The sequence below is a fragment of the Ixodes scapularis genome, unplaced genomic scaffold (assembly GCF_016920785.2).
Source record: "Ixodes scapularis isolate PalLabHiFi unplaced genomic scaffold, ASM1692078v2 ptg001568l_1__unscaffolded, whole genome shotgun sequence".
NCBI classification, from domain to species: domain Eukaryota; kingdom Metazoa; phylum Arthropoda; class Arachnida; order Ixodida; family Ixodidae; genus Ixodes; species Ixodes scapularis.
This window is the reverse complement of record NW_024610167.1, coordinates 1,835,135-1,860,937: the sequence shown is the minus strand read 5'-3', so window position 1 is coordinate 1,860,937 and position 25,803 is coordinate 1,835,135. Positions and strand designations below refer to the sequence as shown.

The 25,803-nt window shown below is 42.6% G+C and overlaps 1 pseudogene; it reads left to right on the top strand.

Annotated features, from left to right (window-relative positions):
• Positions 1 to 8,463: 8,463 nt before the first annotated feature.
• LOC120844775 lies at positions 8,464 to 16,727 on the top strand (annotated as a pseudogene).
• Positions 16,728 to 25,803: the final 9,076 nt, after the last annotated feature.

Below are 25,803 nucleotides of genomic sequence, written 5' to 3'. Positions count from 1 at the left end.
TCAGTGGGCAATTGAGAAGACTAAAACTGGGACGCCGTCATGCCACCCATCTCCTCATCTGCTTGCCGTGTTTGCCGATGCTTCTTTTACCAACCACTAGAATGGTGACTGTCCGTAGCGCTCCGTGTCGGGTCCTATGGCTTATTAATAAGTGCACTTAGTTTCGAAAAGAAAAAATGAGCCGCTGCCATAAGAGACGTCTGAGATACGCTCCATCACCATATACCAAATGTAGTTATTGATTTTCTACCACTGCACGAGCGCAGATTTTTTAGGTGCTACTTTGTACTCAAAATACCTTCCGTTTCTAACAAAGAAGCTTGTTTCATACGCAATAAGTTGACTTACTAGTATGTAATTTTGGACTGCGTCCTAACCTTTAGCATGCAGCCATGTCTACATTAATGCGCGAAAATCGGTACATCCTCTATTCAAAAGCCAACATTTCTTTTTGATTAGTTCAATAAACAGATCACATCATATACATAGAATGAGTTTGAAAAAGTATTTTAAGTATGTTATTTTTCCTTTAAACGTAACGGAACTTGTTGGCAGATTCAACAAAAGGCTGTTCCTTTTTTCTTTTTTTTGTAAGATACTAGTAAATATACAAAGAGTTGGAGCGCGTGGAGGGCGCGGTGGTGCCCTAAAATAAAACATCGTTCAAATAGGCACGAGGCCGGCAGCTCTACCACCCGGATGGTAACGGTACCGTGCTCTCATTATCCGGGTGTTAGTACCTCCAGTCCTGGGGAATTAGCACGAGTGGTAACTTTAGCCTCCGCACAACCTTACACGCGCTCTTCAGTCTTCTCAAAATTTACCTTATTAATGGTTTTAACGAAGTTCAGCAAGTTTCTGCATAATTCCATTTGTTCTATTTACAAAAAAAAACAACACAAAAACATGCTAATGAACATAATTCAGTAATATTGCTAATTATCGTGACGATTATTTTTATATCTAAGGATCCTCTTACCTTTCAACTCAAGTAAACAGGTAGCAGTAGTGTAACTTCCACGACTTAAGAAAGTATATATAACATTTCAATAAAAAGTTGTGTACATGCAACCGTTCTTTCAAATCAATTCCGGAACAGCGAGTGTTGCCCCAGAATTGGTACCGCGTTAGAATGTTCGGTAAACATGATTACTTGTTTAAATGACGCCCCGACTCATATATATACATATAATTTTGCGGCGTTCAAATGCATACTTGATATGAATATGCTTGGTATCTTACTTGCAAAATCTTAATTCTGAAAACATGTCTTTTGAGAGTGTGTACGGCTTCCTGTGTTTTCTGTGCGTGCGCTTTTTTCAATCATTTTTTTCACTTTTATGTCCCACCACACTACAACCAATAGGTTGTTGTGGGGCATGATACAAATAAAGAATTTTACTTTTATTAGCACTATTAATATTATTATTTCTGACCCCTGATTTCAAATAAGTTACAGGTTTGCGACTGTTGCTTGCAAGCATCAAAAACAAGACTTACGACAAAAATATGCCACAATGGCTTATAATGCAGTCAACCCTAGCAAAGATGTTTCCTTGTTGTTTTGTTTACACCTGTTTGATGTTGTGAACCCATGGCACAAAGTTTCAGGCGTAGATGTAAAGATATAGAATTTGGCTCGCGTATTTTTTTGCATCACGGCTACTAAGTGGCTCCGCGGCTATGCCTGTGCGCTGCTCTAGCTAATTAAAGTAAAAGAGCCTGTGGATGTACTCATCTTGTCAGGCGCACACCGCCACCTAAAAATACTTGAACAAAGCGCAAAAATTGAACTCACGTCTCACATAAAAAAAAAAAAAAATCTATAATACTCAAAATACCTGTACTCATCCAGAAAAAAAAATAGTTCTTATAAATGAAAACATTAGCTTTACGCGAAAGCGTTTGAGCGAACTCCCTGAGTACAGCAAACTCCGTGTTAAATTTGCTTAACAACTTTCTTCTTTTTTTAACTTTCGGAATAAATGCCTTTGTAAGTCAGCACCAAACGGCTACAGTCAAATTATCTATAGTCACAGTGGCGTACACTAAGTAAAAAGTTGCAGCGAAAATGCTCCGCATCAAAAGGCTGCAGTAAAAATGGTGGTAGTCACAGATTCAGATATTTACCGAAAGGTATGCAAGGGTACAGACCAGAATTATTCTCCTAAATTCAGAAGCATCTGCCCGTATATGATGCATACGTGAACGGAGAACAAAAGCCTCGAAGGCTGCTCAGAGGCGGCTAGTCGTAGCCATAGCGGTTCCTCCGAGCGAGGAACGATATCTCGCACACCTGAACCATTTGCGTGCATAAGAGATCGCGGTTGTTTCCGGGCTAAACCTGACCACCGGCTATTGAATATTTTACGCTAAGCGGAGGCCCTTCAACGCAAAGCGAGTCTGGCACGGTTAGAGTCCGCTGCGCAATCGAATTATGTCTCATGGTAGGATCTCGTTGATTCTAGCATACCCCTTAGTGTTTCCGAGTGTGCTGGCGGAGCCGGTCGCTTGAACACTGCGGCTCTCCTGCATATTTTGAGCTCTTCTAAATATAAACATCGACGCGTGGCTCTGACTTTTTTCCGCTGCGGAGGCACCACTGAGTGCGCGGTGCATGCAAAAAAATTCACTTCGCTCGTTTTTTTTTAGTTTTTTTTTAACCTGCGGTGTTTTGTGTTTGTGTGGTAAAACGGGGATTCATAAAGAGCGGGTCGCTCTACTGCAGGGATCGCTAGACGGTCATATGCGAAGAGCCATAAAACGGAACAGTTTTAAGTGGAGCCGCCGTAACAAAGGGACGTGGCATATTGAAAACATTTTTGTGTGGTCTCAGTTGACGGCCGCGGCTAATTCCACTCATAAAGGATTACTAAGTATGTTTTTTTTTGTTTTTTTTCATCGTGAAGTCCTATTTGTAGAACAATTACATCGCCCGATGATATGATGGTACGAAGCTGAAAAAACACAACCTTCCAATATTTCTACTATGTGTGTTCGTGGGTGAGGGGGTCGTGTTGCCAGGGAGCCGCCGAACGCACTTTGGCTCACGAAGAGCCGCATAAGGTTTTGAAGACGCGGTTTAGCGAAGCCTGCTCTATAGTGCCGTCCCCACAGGGGCGAAAAATAGCAACACATCTCGTATTAAAGATAATAAATGAGGGCAATATTAACAAATAAGAAGCGTATGAAAATACCGTTTGTGTGCGGGCCGCTTGATGTAAGTTTAAAATAATGACAATAACCCGAAAGAGAAAATTCTTAGGCGTTTTTCGTCTCATACCGAAGAATAATGGTTTTTCTTTTTACTTTTTCGTGTACCTGTTTTAGGTGAATCCCACGGTAATAGGAAGTTTTTTGTACGTTGTTTTTGTACCTCTGATAACATTAAAGGATAAAAATGCAATCCATGCACAACGGTGTCCGCAAAATAAGCGTTGTCATATGTGGAAATATTCGAATGATATACTGAAGCACCCTAATAGGCGTATGTGCACTATTTTTCTTCGTATGTCTTGTGAACCTTGGGGTTCCCGCTCCCGGGTGTTACTTGAAAAGGTTAGAAGTTCCAAAGAAAATGTTGATATATCCCTAAACTACTGTGTCACGGTAATATTTTCCTTAACAATTATCCAGATTTTCATTCATTTTAAGTTTCCACTTCTAAATATAAATCAGGTATTTTACTCGTTCTAGTTTGTGGTTACATTTGCGTACATAAAAACTACTCTGCCTTTACAGAACATCACCGAAAAACTACTGGCGTTTTTTATGAAAATTAAAGGCGAAAGAATCATTAAAATAAATGGAAATCTTGCGAAAGTTTGTCATTAGCCCAGCAAATAAAGGTATTAAATATGGAACGTTAAGTGCGTAGTTTTATCCGTGATACCACTTTGCGTGATTTCTGTTTCAGTGGCATTACACTATTTTCTATCAAAACCGTTCGGATTACCGATGCCAGATCTGTTCAATGCGCGTTTACTAGATGATATGATATATTGGTGTCAGATACAGCTTATTCTAGATTGATTTGCTCTACCGCTATTAGTCCGCACGCTGGTAGAAATATATATGTAATGAATTCTAAAACACCATCGGCCACGTAAATTACGGATTCGCGACTTCTGAATGTTAGGTTTTTTTTCTACGAGTTAAGACCATTGAACGTTACCGACCCTGTGTTTTATACTTGGACAGTGTGTTCACCCAGTTTCGTACTAGCCAAGAGAAACAAAAAATAACCGGTGTGCCAAGCTAGGGAGGTGATACATGAGCGAATAAAATGGGGGAAGCGTGGCAGTTTCCATGGCAACTTTCATTGGCGTCCCGATATCAATGTGGCGTTTGCCCTTCTCGCTGCGCCGTGTCGCTCGGATCTGGTCATTTTACAAAACGCTGTGCGTGAGCATCAACTCGAACGGCGGCAAACAAGATGGCGACTGTTTGTTTGATTTGTTCGGCCTGGGTTGCATGCATTGTATAGCTTGAACGCTCTCGCTAGAATATTCTAGTTGTCTGCAAAGTTATCTGGAGCCCCCATGGAATGGCAATGTAGGTGTCTTGAAATTAGCATCTAAGCGAAGTGGTACCAGTTTGTCACAGTGCTCATTTCATAGCATCTTTCATCAACTCGCACCGGAACTGCCCTGAAATAAGGAGAGTGGAAAGCGCTCTCGGTGGTGGAGTGCGAAGTTTGTGCAACATAAAGGACAAACATCTCCCGTGTCACTGCTCCGCGGCGAGTGCGACGACATGACAACTCGCGTGTTGTTTGTTTTTTCTTGCTTTCTTCCGCGCGCAGTGCCCGTCTGCTGTCAATATTTCATCCTTTCTACTTAGAGATTTAGAGTTTCTACACAAATGAACGCCGTGTACATGATAGTCGATAGGGTCACGAAGCGCGTCACAATTCCACGTACATATGTTGCCAATTATTGTTGGTTCAAGAAAAAGTACTACAAGATAATAGCCGCACTTCGGTGTCATCCCAACGAGTCAGAACATTTTCCACAAAGTACATAACTTTCGGGTTCGGGAGCTCCTTGCCACCACAGCAATCAGCGGTAATCACGGCAATGGTACGTAGCCTCGCTGTGAGAAAACCTGAGGAATGCATCGAGCGTTTTGGAAAAAAGCTACCCAACCAAATCATCTACCAGTGCGGCGTCTTTCGGGTCCACCTCTTCAGGGAGCAGCATGAAGTTCGCTTCAACTGCAGGAGAGTAGGACACCGGGCGGATGTCTGCTACAAACCCAAAACGCTCCTCTACCGCCGGTGCGGAGAAAATCACCCACCCCCGGCGCAAGGAGAACAGCCCACCTGTCAACCCCCCTGCACCGTCTGCAACGGGGGCCACAACACAGGCAGCCGGAATTGCGAGTTCCGGCTGATTAAAAAGCACCAACAAGCAGCGTCGGAGGCCAACCTGACACCCAACCAAGGGGACAACCACTCAGCACTCTCTGGTCACCAGTCACGGTCCCAACTCCGGGGCAGGGTGCTACCGGAAATGAAGGCAGCCAGAGCCGGGACTCCTCCAGCTCCTTCCCGCCACTGGGGAGCTCAGCAAGCAAGGAGAAGAGAATCTCGAGCCGCGGACGCAGCGAAAGCCGCTCCAACAAAAGGGGAAGCTGTTCGGCAGAGGCCTCCCAGTCAATGAATGCTCAAGAGAAGAAGTTAAAACTCCTACTGCAATCGCGAGACCAGGAAATAGCCAAACTTAAGAAAGAGTTGGCTGAAATTAAACGCCTCTTACAAGCGCCTCAGGTAACAGCAGCCACTGCGCGCTACCCTCCCCCTTTGGCGTCCCATGCTTCGGCCATTAATGCGATGGACACTGACGCCGTTCCCCCCACTCCCCCCACCGCGTCCCATGTTGCGGCCAATAACGCGACGGAACCAGTCGCCAGGATAGCACCTAAGAGACCGCTTTCTCTAAAGGAATGCAAGGAATCCGAAAGAAAGGCCGAGGCGTCGGAAGCCGACACCCCACAGCCGTCAAAAGCGCCTACTCAACTCAGGACAGACGTAAACACTCTCTCCGAGAGAGCTAGCATAATTTCAGCGGAACAAGCAGCTTTCTAAGGCCTTGTTACTGACAAATTTGCAGCGTTGGATAACCGTTTTACAACACTAGAGGGACAAGTACCCCAAATAGCCACCTGCATGCAACAAATAATGAATAGACTTGCAACCATCGAGGCCCGCCTACCCCCGATCTCGGATCTGTCCACGACGCCACAACCCTGTATAACGCAGCATGGCTCCACGCCAAAAAATTGAAATTTGGCAATGGAACTGCAGAGGCTTCCGCTGTAAGCGGGCCCACCGTGCAGTTCCAAATCCAACATACACTCTCTGGTGCAACACCAGACGTCACTGCATTGCAAGAAGCTAGCGGCAGGGCTACACTGCCAGGCTACAGAGCATACCTGCCAACCAAATATGACACTAGTACAACAGCTAGCTCTTTCACAGCCAGGCTCGTGCACAGAAACATCACCGCGATTCAACATTTCATAAACGAACCGGAAGAAGACTACACCCTACTTGAGATAGTACCAAGGCAAAACGGAGGCTCAAACCTTTTTATTCTTAATGTATACAACCCTCCCATATACAGAGGCAAGGGACGACCACACTTGTTGATAAACACAGTGAAGCTGGCTGCTAGAGCTTCAGCTAATAATTGTGGGGGATTTCAACTCTCCACGCTCAGGATGGGGATATACCAACGCAACTTCGAAGGGGAACCTGCTCTGGCAAACTATACAATCCCTAGGGCTCACAACGCTGAACAACCCGAGCAATCACATACGCATGGGTAACAGTGTATGTGTAGACACATCCACAGACTTATTCCTCTCTAAAAATGTCACGGACGCAAAGGGGATCAACACCGGGCAAATCCTTGGTAGTGATAACTACATCCTTAGCATTACCTTCCCCACGAAAAAACTCAAAACCAAAGCTAAAGAAATACGAACCACGGATTAGAACAAGCTCAGGGAATTTCGTAACAAAACAGCCCCAAAGGAGATCAATAACCTTAGTGACTGTGTAAGCTCTCTGAAAGTGGATGTCAGCTCCTCTAGCGTTGTGGTGTCAGTTGACAAAGAGGAGCAGATTGCAGACTCAAAACTCTTACATTTATGGGAGGCACACAAAGGTCTCAAAAAAACGCTGGAAGAAGCAAAAACACAGCAAACGACTCCGCAAAAAGATTACGGAAATCGAACGACGAATCGAAGAACATACACTTACACTCCGAACACAACAATGGAACCAAATATGTGAAAACATGAATGGACAACTAGGAAATAAGAAGACATGGCACCTTGTACGACATCTCCTTGACCCAGAACAAACACGTCTCGTGCTACAAAATCAGCTTTACAGGCTCACACATAAATATGAGGGTACAACAGAAGACCCAATAAAAGAGCTAACAGACCGCTATCTAAATACGGATGGGGGTTTCCTACAGTCCGACTAACGCGGAGCCCCTAATCCAAATTTAGACGCCGACATAACAGCCGCAGAGGTTTGGTACGCAATTAGACAACTGCGGACAACCTCTGCGGCGGGACCAGACAAAGTAACAAACGCGGCTCTCAGGAATTTAGACGCAACGTCAATTGCGGCAATTACGGACCTCGTGAACAAACACTGGCAGGAAGCCAGCGTACCCCAAGAGTAGAAACATGCGAAAATCACCTTTATTTCAAAAGTAGACAAAAAACTCAACACTGAGACCCTCAGCCCTATTTCACTTACATCATGCCTAGGCAAACTAATGGAGCATGTCATCCTCACCAGACTCCAACACTATGCGGAGAACATAAAACTCCTACCTGAAAAAATGCTAGGTTCAGGGCTCATCGATGTACCCAGGACATAGTCTTGCAGCTAAACAAGGATATAATCGAAGCTGATGAAGGAGCAGGAACCAAAGCAATATTGGGGATAGACCTTCATAAAAATTTCGACAACATCTCCCACAAAGCCATTTTGACAAACTTGTCAGAAATAAACCCCGGGGAAAAGATTACAACTACATCTGACCCTCCCTTACTAACAGAGCAGCAGTGATAACGGTCGGAACAATAGAGTCTGCCGCATTACACACTAAGAAGCAAAGGAACACCGCAGGGTTCCGTCCTGTTCCCCTTCCTTTTTTAACCTGTCCCTCATCAAAATTCCCCCCAAATTGTCGGAAATACAAGACCTTCATCGCACATTCTATGCAGACGACATCAAGCTTTGGGTAACCAAAGGATGTGACGGCTACATAGAAGACACACTCCAAAAAGCGGTGGACATTATTTTTGCTCTGAACAAATTAGGCCGGCTTCCCATGCGCATGGGAAGCCGGCCTAATTTGTTCAGAGCAAAAATCTGAACTCTTTATGATCAGACCCAAGCCAAGAGGCAGCAGAGCTTTAGCTTCACTTCCCCAAATGAACATCTATGTCAACGGACGATCCGTCAAAGAGGTACAAACTATGAGAATACTAGTGTTGTATCTTCAAACGTATGGAAAGAACAATGCTACACTCACTAAGCTCAAATGCACGGTAGAAGCGACGGCGCGATTAATCCGTCGCATAGCTAATCGAAAGCAAGGGGTGAGGGAACGAGATCTATGCCGACTAGTGCAGGCCCTTGCGCTGAGCAGGATACCCTATGCCACCCCTTATCTCAAATTTGCGAAAGCAGAGGAGGACAAATTGGATAGCATGATACGGCAGGCCTACAAAGCCGCCTTAGGACTCCCGATAAATACCTCAACCGAAAGGCTTCTGAGGTTAGGAATACACAACACCTGCAATGAACTGAAAGAAGCCCATTTAATGGCTCAAACTGCGAGATTAGCCATTTCCAAAACTGGCAGGAGTATTCTAACCACGCTTGGCATTAAATATAAACCTACTAATAATGACGCTAAAGTAGACTTGCCTCGCGACTATAGGGCAGCCCTACTAGTCAAACCACTTCCGAAAAACATGCACCCCATACCCCATGAACGCAGAAGACAAGCACGAGCCAAAGCCTTACATGCTGAATATGGACAGCGCAACGAAATAATTTATGTGGATGCAGCAGAATACAAACATGCAAATGCCTTTGCAAATGTGGCCATGAACGAGAACGTTGACCACATTGTCTCGGCAACCATCAAAACCAAATCTTCCGAAACGGCAGAAAAGGTAGCTATAACCCTCGCCCTAGCTCACTCCAAAGGCAGTACCATTCTTAGTGGCTCTAAAAAGGCTATTAATAATTTCGCAAAGGGTCGAATTACAAACAAATAACTCAAACTCCTAAATGCCACCAAATTCTCACCTAATTACTCCGAACAGATGTGGGTCCCAGCCCATTCGGGGAATCCGGGAAACGAGAGAGCCCATTATAAAGCCCGAGGTTTCGTCGACCGGGCAGTGGATGAGTATGGCTTCCTGAATCCCACGAAGGACTCCATGATCACATATCGTGATCTAACCAATCATTTTAAAGTTAAAGAGAAGAATTTTCCCCCCTCCGCACAAAAGTGTGACTAAAGAACAGGAGGTTACGTGGCGTCGTCTCCAGACGCGATCGTTACGCACCCCTTGACTCCTCGCGCACATTTATCCTGACCAATACAACCCAAACTATAAACACTGCGGCCAACGAGCGAACTACGACCATATCCTATGGGATTGCAAAATAGAGCCACCCCTGGGTGACCTACCTACAAATCTTTCTCTCGAGTGGTGGGAGACCGTGCTGGCCACTCCGCCGCCAGAACTTGGTGGGCTGACAAAGTCGTCGAGGGCTATGTACTCCCGACCACTTAACGCGATCTCTTAGCACCAAGCTCTTTTCGACAAATAAACGATTTACAATCAATCAAGCGTCGCTGCGGGGACTGTTTGTTTGCGCAAGGTCGCCCTCTCGATATACGACGCGTCTGCGATTACCGCCATCTCCTCGGTTCCCGCTCCAGGCCGCAATGCCTGATGAAACTGCACCCCTGCGCACCGTCGATTTTCTTGGTGCTCATGGGGGCAACGGAAAGGTGCACCGATGGGGTGCGCTCCGTTAGCGATGACGTCGGGTGCGCACCAGTGCACTTGATCGAAGACGACGGAGCGCGCCTCGGTGCTGCGGTGAGCAGCGGTGCGGGTGATCGACGATGCTATGAATGTCACATGCATTTAGCCTAACAATTGTTTGATACCGTGACCTAGTTCATTGGCGCAAAACAAATATAATGCATCCGCGTACTTTCGAACGAAAGCGCTATGTGACTGTAATAAACACTAGTCGCGTATCATACAATCAATTAACGCTAGGCTTTTATGTTGAGTTTGGGTTTTAATGTTACAATCTGTGTAGTTGCGTCAATGGTTAATAAGTTATGGTGTGTTTTTTTTGTTTTTTTTTGATTTCAGTCGTCTTAGCAAGTGTGAACACGTTGCATTTGAATTTTAGAAGTAACGTTTATGGAATCCATACAGCTATCAATTTCTTGCAATGACGTTAATATTTTCAGTTTTATGGCGGCTTGATAGCTTGATTGAGTAGAAAAACTAATAAAAACAGTTTCTTGTGTTGTTAACATACATTTTTGCGGAAACTCTTACTTCAACCTGATTGCCTATATAGTAAAATGATTAAAAAACAAGAACGTATGCGTTACTAGTGTGTTCTGGAACAAAGCACTACCGTTTGTTCTACGCTTGTTGCCAATGGTGGCTTAGAAACTATGTGCGCCGTGCAACGGGCGTTGGCGCGCCAGTCTTGGGTCAACAAATACCACCCCGTAACGCCCGGGCGTACGCCGTGTTGTTTATCGCGCGGCGCTCCTTTAACAGCACAAGTGTCCCCTGATTTATAGAGCTCCTAAACAATTCGAACTTACTTGCAAAACAAAAAACAAAGCAAAAAAAAAACAAAAAAAAACGTCTAAGCTAAAAAAAAGAAGTTCACAATTTAGTTTATTTTAATGAACGCACGCCTTCTTCCCTGTATAAGTTGTGTTTTCGACCATTCACCTCGCTTCAATAGCGGACTTTCACGAAGCAATTAAAAAACTACCAGATTTGAAAGCAGTCGGAGATGGAAAGAAAAACACAGCGCTGCGTCAGCCTGTCACAGGAAGTTTCGCTAGACGCCTCTAAAGGCTTTCAGCCTCGCGGAAGAACAACGTACCTCCGACATTTCCACGCGCGCCACTCTTTTGCGTGCATTGCCCCAGCATTTTGCCCGGAAAGATAGTGCCTCACGAAAAACAAACCTTTTCATTACGACCAGAGTGAAATTTTCTGCAGCTTGAGTGATTTCTGTTGGATCCGTGAAATAGACAGACTCTTTCACGCGTTTTCCGCCATCATCTGCATCATCTTCTGTTATACTGTCGCCATAACAGATCAGTCTTTCCCAACGCATATTTGGGCCCTTTGTGTCTGGATTTTTTGCGCGGTCTTGCTCGCTTCCGAGTCTCGCACATTAGTCATCCGTTTGAGCGTCATGCGGTAAAAAAGTGGTGCTTTCTGACTAGCCCATATGGAGGGACGGTAAAGTAATATTTTTTTAAAACATCAGGTTGGAGGTCGGTGCTATATTATTCTGTAATGAAATATAATATAGTTTATTATAACATATCATAATATAACATTCATACTATAATGTAATGTACTGTACTGTAGCATAATGTAGAAAAATATGATTCAATTTAATATAATGTAATATTTTTCTTTTCGGGAGCACTATAAAGGCTACATACGTTTTAGCAATTAGCGTTGGCGCGTTTCGGTGTTGTTGTGTTGTTTTCTAATTCGACAAGTCCGTATTTTTAGAGTTATATTATACAAAAAAAAAAAAACTGAAAAAAAGACTGAAAAAAAAGAAAACAAAAATTTCCTTCAGACACGTACGTAATGTGTTACCACTAACACGTTACTTGTATCTAGCAACGTTTTTTTTTTGGTAGCGAAGTAACGACTTGGTTAATTTCTGAGAGAAGAAACAAGAAATGTACTCTCGTTACTTTTTGACGTTGTAACGAGGAACTTTATTTAGGTACCTTCGAAGGGGAACGCGTAGACCACAAGTTAGTCTATTTGGTTTTTATCTATTGATGTACTTTCTATCTAAGGATATTACTGTGCGAAATCCTAATGAGATCACTGCGTCAGCAACCAGATAGTTCATCGAAGCGAGTACATACATTTCTTGTCACGTCTAGTGTTTCTACACACAAATATACCATACGCTTATAACCTCGTCAACACTGATCTCAATGTGTATATTAGTTTGAACATTTGCATGATAGGGAAATTTGGTACGTCCACGTCTAGACACTCGAAAACGGTTATGCCTACACAAAATGACACATTCGGGGTAACGACCAAGTAACGCCTTCCTTTAACCTCAATGTGTGTGTTTCTTTTAAATCTCAGTAAGGATTAAAGTACTCAGTTATTTTTGAGCGAGCAAAGAAAAGAAAGCTTTATAAATTTTTCCGTTTTTTTTTTTTTGTAACGTGATAATATCTGATTGCGTGTTTTTTTTATACGCTTGGCGATATTTTAAGTAATGCGGGCCGTAGGTGGAGTGAGCCTTGGCGGATAGCTTTGCTTCGGGTGCAGTACCCCTTCCACGTAAAATGTGTTTCCTTCATTGCCTTCTTTAACAGCATTGATTTGCGGATAGTGAGATGCAAAAGATGAATATTGCTTTGTTCGAGTATCTTCAGCTCCGCACTAAGAGGTCCACTTACAAAAACACGGGCATGTTTTAAATTTAATGACGACCCTAGCAACCGGTACGGAGCTATTTTAATTCTCGCCCAAGCAAGCTAAGTACAAAGCGATACACTTACAACATTGCGAGTTTCAGGATGTTCAGGCACGACTCAAGATTTTGGTCATCATTAAACTCTTACACTTCCAGTGATGCACATATGCTTCCTACTTTGTAATACAAACTAACGCACGAAGAGCAATGACTACACTAATCATACCGGTCAGCGACAGGAGCTTTGGTCATGCAGTGTCTGTGGTAAAAATGTGCCACCTCTTTTCCTGCATGTTGGCACAAAGCTCTGCATTTGCTCAGAATAAATATTTTCAGAACGAAAGAGTAGAATGTTCTAGGATCCCAACGAAGGCTCAAAAGAGTATATATAGGCTCAAAAGAGTGTGTATAGGCTCAAGATAAGTAAATTGGGCTAAGCAGATTGCACTGCAAGGCGTGCATATATTAAAGCCTTTGTGCAGACATTTGCTCAAAGATGGTTTTCATGCTCAGGCTTAGTCGGCCCTTCGTATTCCTCTTCTTCAAAGTATAACAAACGTCTAGGCTTTGCGAATTGAAGCGACGCTCTAACAAAGGACCAGGAGCGTGTAACAGCAGTGATTAATTATCAACCTCTTGGAGAAATGCAACGTAGCCTCTAATGACCTCACTATTCAGCGAGCCATCAAGAAGCAAGAAGCGAACAAACAATAAAGGAAAACATCACTTAAAACACAAAACTGAAAAGAATATGCACCGCGGTGATAGCACAGGCCATGGAGCAAATGGGATTGATGAACGGCGCAGAGAGTAAGAGCCACAAGCAAATAGATGCGAGAAATATATATGGCGCTATTGATTCTGCACTTCGCACCTTCGATTCTCATTGCTGCGGTTCACATTTACAATTCATCACGCGTTGAAATGTGACATAGAGCTACTGCTGAGTCACTTATTTTATTTTGATCTTCTGTATCGCGCGAAATTTCCTCGTGTTCAGCTATTTAGGAGGGCGCAGTAGCAAATCACTGTCAACGCATCAGCAATTGAATTAAGTTGTCATGCTATGGACAATCTGCACTTAGGCCTGATTTAGTGAAAAAAGTGATAAAAAGTGGGTTTTCTTTCCTAGGCTAATCATTATTAGCAAAAAGCGTCAAGTGTTCAGGAAGATTTTTCTAATTAGGAGTTTATGTGATAAACAAAGGAAAGGGGACCATAAATATACACCGAAGTGAAGCATCTGATCCGCTCCTGGATTTAGTTGAAGATTAACATGTAAAAAGAATACGCTAGCACGTAATAGTTTAAATCCGCTTTCTTTAGTTCTATTAACGTTCTTCTCGGTCGCCAAGTAAAACGCGATTGAACTCACGATATGAAGGGTTTTATTTTTGGAATTTTAATATTTAAGTTATTCAATGTATATTTTTTTATAAATTTTGCTCTGCAAAGCAAAGCAAAGGATATTCATTTCCTCAATTTTGATTATATCGGGTTGTCTATGGGCTCTCCGCTCAACTGTCGAAAACTGAAGTCGCCTGGCAAGTCACCTTCTTCTTTCTTTACTTTTTGCTTGTTTGTTGTGCGTCCACAGTAAGCGCGTAACACAAAAATTCAAAAAAAGAGAAGCTAAACACAACCTTATAGAATTTGCGATGTTGAAAAAAAGTGCAGCCCGACCCATCTAACATGTAATAGCGAACCGTTCCTATCACACCCTGATCAGCTAACACATTATAGCCACCCACTTAATAACACGTTGATTTACCTGGTTCACAAAAAAGTGGCGAAGATTCTCCAATCCGTCCTAATTGGCCTGAGAAAGAACGCACCATAATTATATGACCGGTAGCGCAATTTCTTTATATCGAAAGGACGTTGCTTGTGAGCTATGAACTAGCACCCTTCACATCGAAGATGTTCTCGCTCAGTGGGATTGATCTTCGGAGATAAGGAGGAAGGATATCAACCAAAATCCATCATCATTCTCTTAAAACAGATTATCACAATTCTGGTTTTGTTACAGATAGTGTTGTGCAGTTTAAAAATTTCATTCTGGCAAAGAAGTCATGAATGGTTGAAAACTGGTCAGCGGTGATGTTGACGTAGGACGAAACTTCAATAGTGCGCAATACAATAACCACCGGCCCCAGGAATGCCAATGTGAACGACCTACGCTGCCACCACTGGCTACCATCCTCATCAGTAGATGGTAAAGAACGCAGATGACGCGTCACCTAGGCGCAGATATTTCATTAGTGCAGGTGTGGTCATAACTGTTTAGTTGGTAATTGTATATTCAACTTGTTGAGCAAGTGTTGGCACCTCAATGTTTTATGAGCGCGACCTATTCGGTGAGCTTGTTCCAACAATGTGGCTCTGGGGAAAGAAATGAAATCCGGAAAACGATAATACTGCCAATGACAAAAGAGTCAGGATTGTGCGCAATGTTTCAGTGAAACTAAATTAAAAAAAAAAAAAAAAAAACGGATGTGTATAATCGACTCGAAATTCCAATCTATTCCAATGACAACCGCGTGGTGTCTTAGTGAGCTGTCGAAGACACTTCAACTAGCCCCCGACCGATTTAAACACACCTAATATTTACAAGTTGTGGGATTTGCGGCTCATAAGGGCGCCAAAGAACTCGCGCTCACCGCCTGGCGCCCAAGAGTGCGGGTGAGTGGTACTTACCGTACTTTACAAATTGTAAAACGATAGTTTAGATAAGAATGTTTACGTGATAAACTATAATAAAATGATGTCTCAAACTCCATGACTGAGTCACATATGTCAAAAATGTAATTTAATAAATTTTTGCCAATTGCAATAGCATTTGCCTAAGATATTTGCTTACACGTCAGTAAATATTTGCAAATATGCGGAAAAAGCCACTTGAAAGCGGATTCATGATGATTTGCAGTTTACTTAAAACTGTATTATATTTGTCGCAAGTTCTATGTCAGAACCCATAAATGGTTTTTAGCATACTTCTTTATATGTGTCAAAAAATACTGGGCATATGTCTATCTACCACATACTGCGCTCACCATGATTCAATGTCTGTAAATGTAGGCATTTCGGCAATTTTAATTTATTCTGAGTCGGCCTCAACACTGTCGAATTGTATATAAAAACACGTTATTTATTAATTATAAATAAAAAAAACTATAAAAATATGCAAGCTTATATTTCCAGAAAAAGACATAGGAGGGGAACGTCTCAAGCTCAGCTAACTCAATAATTTCTCCCGCTCTTTATATACTGATCATCATGCGTACATAAGGATGGAGATAAATAAATGATTTCCTTTAGTTCGGGGCGTAATCCTTTTGTGTTATTTTGTCGGACTTCAAAGTTTCTTGCTTTTTCCTCTTCACATCATTGGGTGTTACACATTATCTCTATCACCACCGCGCCTCCACAATCACTGTCTTCATAATTAATATGCAAACAAGATGCGGCTGGGCTGCCTAAACTTATTTTGTACGAATTATCTATCTTAGCCAACGGCGGGCTCTATATTGTATAAAATTATCTACGGTGACGCCTAGCCTAACCAATGTCGTGTATAGTGAATTCTTGTTAATACAAATCTTATTCGTATGGATATAAACTATATATAAAAAGTTGTCAGCAATAAACTTTGCAAATACGAGCAGCCCTGACTTGTAGTTAGAAGCAACCAAAAATTGTGGACGCATTTTATGGATCGGAGGTGCTCATATTAACGAGATATTACCATGACGGCATACCAACGACCGGCTGATGTTTCTAGCAGCCGTGGCCACCTTAGATTTGCCCTTGCAAAAAGTAAAATAAACAAGGAAAACGTGGACCATATCGGATAATCTTGACTTTTTTTGTTATTTTTTTGTAGGTCCATGGCATACCGGCTATCATCCGTAAGCAAGCCTTCGATCAAGAAGTTGACTAAGGATGGAACGTTTGTAAGTGCTTATGTTTAATAATAATAATAATAATAATGAACTTTATTCGCACTCAGTAGTCCTGGCTGGTGGGCCAAAAGGCAATCTAACACCGCCTGACGAGGCTCCACCAGCCGTGTACATCGTTCAGCAGAAGAGAGGAAGAAAAAAAAATATAATAAAAAAAATAAAAAAAATAATTTTCAACATCATTCAGACAATGATAAGACAAAACGTAAAATTTTATCGCTAGTAGTAATATAAATACACATAACACTCGGGTACGCTCCAAGTCAATAATATTCATACGAACACACATCATACCGTCTACGCCACAACTGTACAATCAACAATAGTAGAAAAAACACTAGCCGAAATTCAACAAAAAGAATGCTTTGACACACTTTTTAAATCTATAAGTCGATACAGCATTTTTAAATATGTTTTCAATTTCCAAATACTTATTTAAAAAGTCTGTAACTCGATGTGCTAATCTTTGTAAACCGTAATTAGTTCCAGATTTTGGTGTCATATAATTTTGAACCCTGAGATTATAAGGTGTGCTTTTACGTTGGTAGAGCTCATAGAATGCCGCCTGGTCACTACTAATTTTTTATATATTTCTAGCGCAAGTTTAACATTGAAAAGTAGATCAATACGTGGTGTACGATATTCGAAAAATAAGGGGCTGCATGCTCTTTGGATGATACGCTTTCAATGGTGCGTACAGATTTTTTTTTTTAATGGCAATGATTTTGTCAAGGTTGTTTTTTGGGATTGAACCCCATACTAATAGACAGTAATTGAGATGTGAGTTTATAAGGCTGTAATAAAGTTGGCACGTAAGCCAGTTAGGAAAAAGAAACTTGACCCTATTCAGAATACCAACTGAACTAGATATTTTAGAGCGCACATGGTTTACATGGCGTGTTCAATTTAATGTTTCGTCAAACCAAACTTCCAGGAACTTGTGCGAAGGTACTTGTTCTATTAATAAATTTAGAAATGTTATAGTCACAGTGCTGGTCATCTTATTTCTGGGCTTGAAGATGATGTATTTTATTTTACCTATGTTCAGTTCTATTTGATCTCCGTGAGCACACACCTCGCTCTAACCCAACCTTGTAAACCTTGTTTGAAATCCGGATAATAAGCACCATTTTGTTTGATGCTTTTTAAATACGTTGATGGGAATTAATTTTATAAATAGAGTGTGACTTAACACTGACAATCGAAAGGGCATGTGAGAAAATTGCATTACTAGAAGTTTCTCGCGTTGCTAAAGCCCATTTCTAATTCTTAGAGGCAGTTGCGTTACTAAAATATACAAAAAACCGTGGTGTGTTAACAGCTCGGTAAGGTAGAATTTTAAGCGTCAATTTGCGACAATGTACAGCCAGTAATAGCGCGTCACAAGTAATCCCGGAACAAAAAAAAAAAAAACCGAAAACAACCTCCTTACCTTGCGCTAGCGAGTGCCGTAAGCTTTTGTTTTCGTCAGATTGACAAAAGACAAAAAGGACACTAAAGAAGGCATTCATTAGAATTAATAGTAGCCTTGGCAGTAAAAGTCATTTTTATCTTAACTCTCTTTTTGCCAGAGAGAAACCGACGATAAGCTGTTCTTGTTACTTTTTTCAGCAAGTCGTTAAAACGTAATGGTAGCTTGAATTGAGGAAACGCCTTCAACCTAATGACCTCCACGAATTCTTGTTTTAGAGAGCAGCTCTTAGCCCCCCTTTCCGGGTTGAGTGTCGTCGGCGTCGGCGCAACCGTGCGCGTTGGATTATGGGACGTTTCCCCGCTCAATTTAGTGGAAATATTTCCCCTTTACCTTAAGAGGGTTAAGTTTGCCTGCGAAATTTAGCGGGGAAATCGATCTTACGTGACCTCAACACCGATTCAGTTTACCGACTAAATATAGCGGAGAACATGAAGCCACGACTTCGTGTCACGTCACCCATGAACACATTTAGCGGCACGAGGAGAGGAGGAGGAAAGGACGCGGACAGGCGGAGGAGGGAAGAGGAGGAGGAGTAGGACGAGAGGAGGCACGATGATACAGAGAAGTGGAGAGGCACACCGTTCCCACTGTGCCCTCCTCTCCTTCGCCTCATGAGCTAGTATCGCATTACAGAGATTTGTAAATGTCTTCCATTTTTTTTTTGATTCGCATATGGAGAATAGGGAGTAGAGGAAAAAACGAATGGATAAGCAGTGCTGGCTGCTGCCTCTTAGACAGAAACTCTTAGTCTTTTGTTGCAATAAAAAAAAAGGAAAGACGTTGTTTACAATTCTCTGGAACGCGAAATCAGAGCTCAGCTTTTGAGGAGGTGGTGGAAGGATACCGAGAGGAAGGTATGCCATGTGGATTCCTGGGCGAGTTGATACTGAAACTTTGAGAACATGGTAGTGCTTCAAAACAGGGACGAGAGTAGGAACGAGACAACACAGTGCCCTAACACATAGCGCCATTGTGTTGTCTCGTGCCTACTCTCGTCTCAGTCTTAAAGCACTATCATTTACTCAGAGGGTATGCCCTTCCTCCGCCCTCTGTGCCCCCTTCTCCTTCTCCTCCTGCCCTCCACCTTCTCTTCCTCCCGTTAAACATCCTCGCTAATATTTGCTCTAAATTTAACAGAAAATTTCCTTCTAAAATTAGCAGGGAAATGTTTTCCTAAATTTAGCGGAAAATAAAAAAAATCCGCTAAGTTTACCTTGAAATTTAGCGACTATTTTCCAGCTAAATTTAACCGGGCAATTTTTCCCGCCAGCTTTAGCGGAAAAAAATCCCCGCTAAATGAAGCGGGTTAAGTTTCCCACTAAATTTAGCGAGAAAATTGACGTCACATGACCTACAGACCAATTAAGCTTCCTAGCTAAATTTAGTGGGAGCACCAATTCTATTTCCCGCTAAACTTAGCTGGGAAACTGGGGCGGCCATATGCAAGGCGCGCAGTTACGCCATTTAATTTACCGCGAAATTTAACAAAAATTTTCCTTAAATTTCCGGCTAAATTTAGAAGCAAAATTTTCCTTAATATTTCCCGATGAATTAAGCGGGAAAATTTAGCGGGTAAATTTAACAGGTGGAGGAGAGGAAGAGGCAAGGTGGAGGAGGAGGAAGGGAGGAGCAGTGGAGGAGGATTAGGGCCATGCCCTCCCCTCCTTACCCTTCCCTCCTCCTCCTCAAAAGCTGCGCTCTAATTTCGCACTACAGAGAATTGTAGACGCACTTTATTTTTATTGGAAAGGAAAGCAATTGTAACCGACACAAAAGAAATATCAAACTCCCTCATATCGGGAATATAAAAAGGTTAGCGACGTACTGCGAAGCAACAAATGTCAAGCTATTCATAGCCTATTCTTCTTTGAGTAGTACATACACTTGACTGAAACTCATTACTAAGATATTTTTGATTACGAAAAATCAGGTGCACTCTCATCCCCATCGAAGTCACATGTAGAGTTGTTTCAAAACATTTTGTGTGAGTGATCAGTAAGGAGTTTTTGAAGAAAAATTAGTCCAAGTGCGTGTATTGTGTTCCCTATAGAAGAGCGCCTCGAGAGCCCACGATACGGGGGCGCCAACGGGATAGCGCGCTGCACGAGATCGCAGCGACACGGTAGCGTGTGCAATTAGAACTCGAAACACGAGAGCGCACAACCAGTTAAGCGCGCGTTACGTAAGTGCTATCAGGACCGATGGATAAGTTGTGGTATCGGAACGAACGTTTCATTCTGCTGTCTTTTTTCTATAACTGGCAACAGCGGCCATGTACAGAGGGAAATGGTGTGACGCCTTAGGAAGATGCCCGAATCCAAACATAGCGTCCAAGATGCATCTCGGTGCCCAGTTTTGTCCAGGACACTTTTGTGCCGGAGGATTTTTACCTGGATGTTTCTTTTCCCTCCCTTTACTGATGTAGTGAAAAGGTTTAGTCAATTGGGCTAATAATAGAAAAATTGCGTTATTTGTTTGTAAATGGCTTAGAAATGTGGTGATGTCCATATTCTGGGTAACGTTTGGTGCGCTTTGAAGTCGTGGCTTGGAATCGGCAGCAAATAACCTCAAATAAAGTTTGACTGGAATAAAGATAACATCCTATTTTCTTTTGATTATACTACATATCATATTATTCAAAGTTTCTGAAAGCAATTTTTAGAGAAAACACGCAATCCTTCTTTCAGCCATTTCATTTATCCGGTAGATGTTTCTGCATGACACCTGCCACCGAAAGCTTAATACACAACATTGCCAACTTAAAGACGGGGATTGACAACTCAACAAGGTTGTCCTCATACATTGTCAAGCACGATAGCTCAAAACTCCCTGTGCCATCCCTGGATGCGTACTTTCCCCAAGAGCCGGCCGGCAAGGCGAATAGCTGTCGTAGGTCCTCTGTCTTGAAGGCCAAGGGCAAAGTCAGAAAGGTCAGAACTTCGTACCAGTCTCCTCGAATATGACAATTTTGAACGAATGCGAATCGCTCTTGCACAGCCTCTTCGAGATGAAAATATTCACAATATTAAGCGTTAACTGTGTCGAGGTCTTTGCTCATTTAATTGATAAACACTTTCGGTTACTCACATTGTGGAGTGGGTTATTCTTGTTTTCAAGGTTTACAACTATTACGCCTTGACAGAATAACTATTGGGAACATCCCGGGTGAAAAGTAAACCTGCATTAATGTCCTATCAGTGGCATGGGACAAAGTTTCTGGAGGCAATATAAATACACACTTTATTTTTTTTTATAGATCGGCTCGTGAATTCTCAATGCCATATCTCACCCAAAGCCGGCTGCTGGCTTAAAGCGAAGTGGAAGGAGGGGAGCGAAAACATTCACAACAGTACTACCTCGTTCTGCCCATTCGTGAGTCAGGATGCATAAACGCTTCCGGGGAAAAGTAAGCTCATTAACGCTTGTCAAAAAACTTTCCCCTGTGCTCTTTACGCATGCCGACAAGGAAAGTGTTCTTTCCAGTGAACGACGCGAAACGTGTGAACGAAGACAAAAGAATCTTCCTCAAAGAACACAAACCGGGACGGCATTTACTCAAGAGTCGGGGAGTCTGCCGCCCGCAAAGACACAGCGTCAAACACGCCAAAAGCAAAGGAGAAAAGAAAAATAACAGCGCAGGTACACTAACATAGAAAAAAAAGGACCCAAAGGCGACCAGGCGTACTTCGCAGATCCTAATTAAACAGTTCCCGGGAGAAAGCCTCAAGACGCACGCTTTTGTTGGAGTTTCAGACGACGCACAGGGAGTAAGAGCCAACTATGTCTAGGGTTCTTCGGCCTCGTGTTGTCGCGAGGCAAGACAGGCGTGAAGGGCAGTGGATGGACTGTTGACGCGTGCCCAGAAGACCTGACAGAACTTTTTGTTTTCCTAACAACAATGAGGTTGCTGCTTTTCTAATTGGGCATTATATTGTGGAGCATGGGCGCACGCATAAGTTGTAACATATGACTAAATACTTTTGTTGTTTTTCATGAAGAGCGATGTCAGCCTTCTTGATACTCGACTTACGAACTAAGTGTTAAGTGTATTACCAAGCTGGAGTTTTATGTTTTGATATCGTTTTAATTTTTGGCGCTTAGCCTCTAAACACAACCACGCAATAAGACTAAAGAACAAACAAAATGTTTATTTTATGTTCGTGTAAGGTGTTGAAGCTGTCCGCGAGAATACCTTAAAAAGAGTGGTCTAAACGTTGTCTATACTAAACAGTGCTAAACCAGTATATAGAAACTTTGCTCCCGCTCTTAATATACTTACTCCTAATGTCACTGTCACTGTACCTATTTCTGTCAACACTGGTTTTGCCTAATACGTTATATTCATATAACGTAACACATTGTTTTCTTTTCAACTCCGTTATGTTTTTGGTTTCGCCTTCAATTTAGTCTTGTACATTGAAACACCAAAATTTCCGAATATTTACAATCTGAACGCGTTTTTTCTTGATCCGGTTAAAGCCGTTTTTTACGAATTAAAAATGTGAATTCCACGATTCTTTTTAATTACTTTTTTTTCCAAAATTTTGTATACAATGCAAAGGGTGGGTAAGAACACATGCGCTAGCTCCAGACCGCGGAAACATACCTTGTGGGCTCCTTAATTTTCGCCGCCGCCATCAGCGAGAAGGGCCAGACAGCACTTCAGCTCACAGAGGGGGGATTTATTACAATCCTCTTGAATGGTTGCCTCGTTGTGCGCGCCTACCTGGTGGTCGCGTCGGACTGTTCTGTCTGTTCTATCAAATGTGGTTCTACCAAAGTTGCCGTGCACGTCCGCCGAGCGGCCGGCCGAGCGCCCACAACCAATATTATGTGTTCTTCAGTGAACTGCAACGTCATAGATCGGATCCCCAAAATGTCCCTGGTGTCTATTGGGAAGTAAATTGTTTTTAGAGGGAAGCTCTTGGGTGCCCATATCCTTGTTGAGTGACGTCACCGTCGCCGTCACCGTCGGCGTTGACGAAACCGCGCTTAATTTACAGGGAAAAATTGACATCGCGTGACCTCAACACCAATCCAATCCCTGCTACGTGACCTCAACACGACTTCAATTATTACCTAAATTCAGCGGGGAAATTCACTTTCTCCGCTAGATTTGGCGGAAGGATTCAGTTTCTCTGCTGCATTCAGCGTAAAAATTGACGTCACATGACCTCAACACCAATCCAATTCCCCGCTGCGGGGAACGGAATTGGTGTTGGGGTCGCGTGACGTCAATTTTCCCGGTACATCTAGCGGAGGAACTAAATTTGTTCATAGGTGTCGTGACACCACGTAATGTGAGGATAATTTCCCCCGCTGAATTCAGCGGGGAAACTGAATTGGAGGAGTAAGGGAGAGGACGGCATTGAGGAGGAGAAGGAGAAAAGGAGGAGTAGAGGGCACGAAACAGGAGGAGGCCATACACTCCCCTCCGTACCCTCCCCTCCTCCTTTTCAAGAACTAAGCTGTAATTTCGTATTACAGAGATTTGGAAACGACTTCCATTTCTTTGTTCTTGCTGTTTTAACAGACGAGAAAAAAAAAAGACGTTTGTAATTCTCTATAACGCCGGACTAGAGCGCACCTCATGAGGAGGAGGAGGGGAGGGTACGGAGTGAAGAGCGCGCCCCTGCTCCCTTTTGTACGCTTTCCAGGCCAAAATTTCCCCGCTACATTTTAGAGGTAAATACTCCCGCTATTATATATCAAAACATTTAGCGAATGTTTTCCCGCTAAATATAGCGGAAACAGTGAATTGGTGTTGAGGTCACGTGATGTCAATTTTCCTGCTAAATTTAGCGGGAAATTTCCTAGCTAAATTTAGTGGAAATTGTTTCCCGCTATTTTTTGGCAGAAACATTTTCCCGCTAAATTTGGCAGAAACTTTCCACCCAAATTTAGCCAAACTTTTTCCCGCCTAATTTAGCGGAAAAGTTTTACCCTCGAGACGTCACACGTGACGTCACGTGCGAAGTAATTATGTGAAACGTCCAATAATGCAGCGCATGTTTAAAACGACGCCGATGCCGCTCCTACTGTAAAACGGGCGCCTAAAGCTGCGCTCTAAAAAGCAAAAATGAAAAGCTACTTTCAAAAGTTTTATTTCAAATGAAACCTTATATATGTTTGTTGCTGTTAAACCCAAGTGATACTGTTGTGCAATACAAATGTATGCGTAAGCAGGGATGTTTAGTGAACGTTCTCTCAATTCCGCTATGTCCAAAAACTATTCAGACTAGGAGACAAATGTGCTACGCACGTAGAAGATTATGCAAGAAAGAAGGAATACAAAAATCCCACATAATCACTTAAACCATATTCCAATACTATCTTAAGTACCTCACTAAGTTTGTCGCAAAAAAGAAACAACATTCCAAATATCGATTTTCACCGTATCCCGAAGGCCGCCAACAGCGTACCAAACCACATCCATCTATCAGCGTTACGCTCCACTTAACAAAATCGCGTCTCGGAGGGACGGCTCAAGTGAAGATACCAAGAAATGAAATATTATCATAAATAAAAAAAAAAGCTTTATACGACACGGCAATGCAGACTTTGTCGGGAGTTATGTGATAAGGCGAGGAAAAGTGCTTTGCGAAGGCTGCCAGAAAAAAAAAATATTGTCTGGGGATTGGGTCGATTCGGCGAGAGTGCTTTGCTGGTTTACTTTGGCAACTAGCTTTTTATACGGGTTTCTGTGTAGATACGCCCGTGGTACGCAGCAATCTTACGTCTATGCATATATCTGCTGAGTTTTTTCGTTATTATAAACTCGGAAGCTCGATAAAAACACGCATTTTAGATATACAAAAGCGAATTGCATGTTCTTATGTTTGTTCTCTGATTTTTACGCCTAGCACATAACGTCGTTAAGGGTTGGCGTCTTCGAAACAAACGTCACGAGAATCGCCATATGCCTGCCAAGCAGAGATGGACGTACTTACCGCTAAGTTTGTAGAACGGAAATGCTTAAATTTCGATAGAAAGAAGATGAATTTAAACTCAAAGTATTGCACGCTAAATGTTTTTGGCAGAGGTAGGTGGCGTTTTCAAAATAGTGAGGCGTTCCTAATATCATACTTCCGTTGTAACGCTTCATACCACTGATAAGTTGAATTTTAGATTTATCAAAAGGCCAGATTCTGCAGAATGTAAGCAAAGTAAACAAACCGCCTTAGAAGGCTCGAGAGCCTTCCTTCTTCCGAAGTACTTAGGGAGGCAGTGCCTACGATCAGCGGAGGAAGCTCGGCAAATTGCGTGGCCGAAAATATGGTTCCATCTAGAACTATTGTTACCGACGCAACCCTCTGCACGCTTGACAATTATCAGTGTCATATTGGACACTATATGTTCAGGTGCAAACAGATATAGACTATGTAATTGGCCGAGGTCCCTCGGTAATACGTAGTGTGACTTTGAACTTTGTAGTTCAAAGTGTGCTGTGACCTTTAGAACGCTGCATGCAGTAATTGTCTACCTAATGTTTTGGAGGAAAAGAAGATGAGACCTTGACAACTCCCTGTAATGCCGAAGTACACCGCAGATCTTGAGGAGGAGGAGGGGAGGGTACGGAG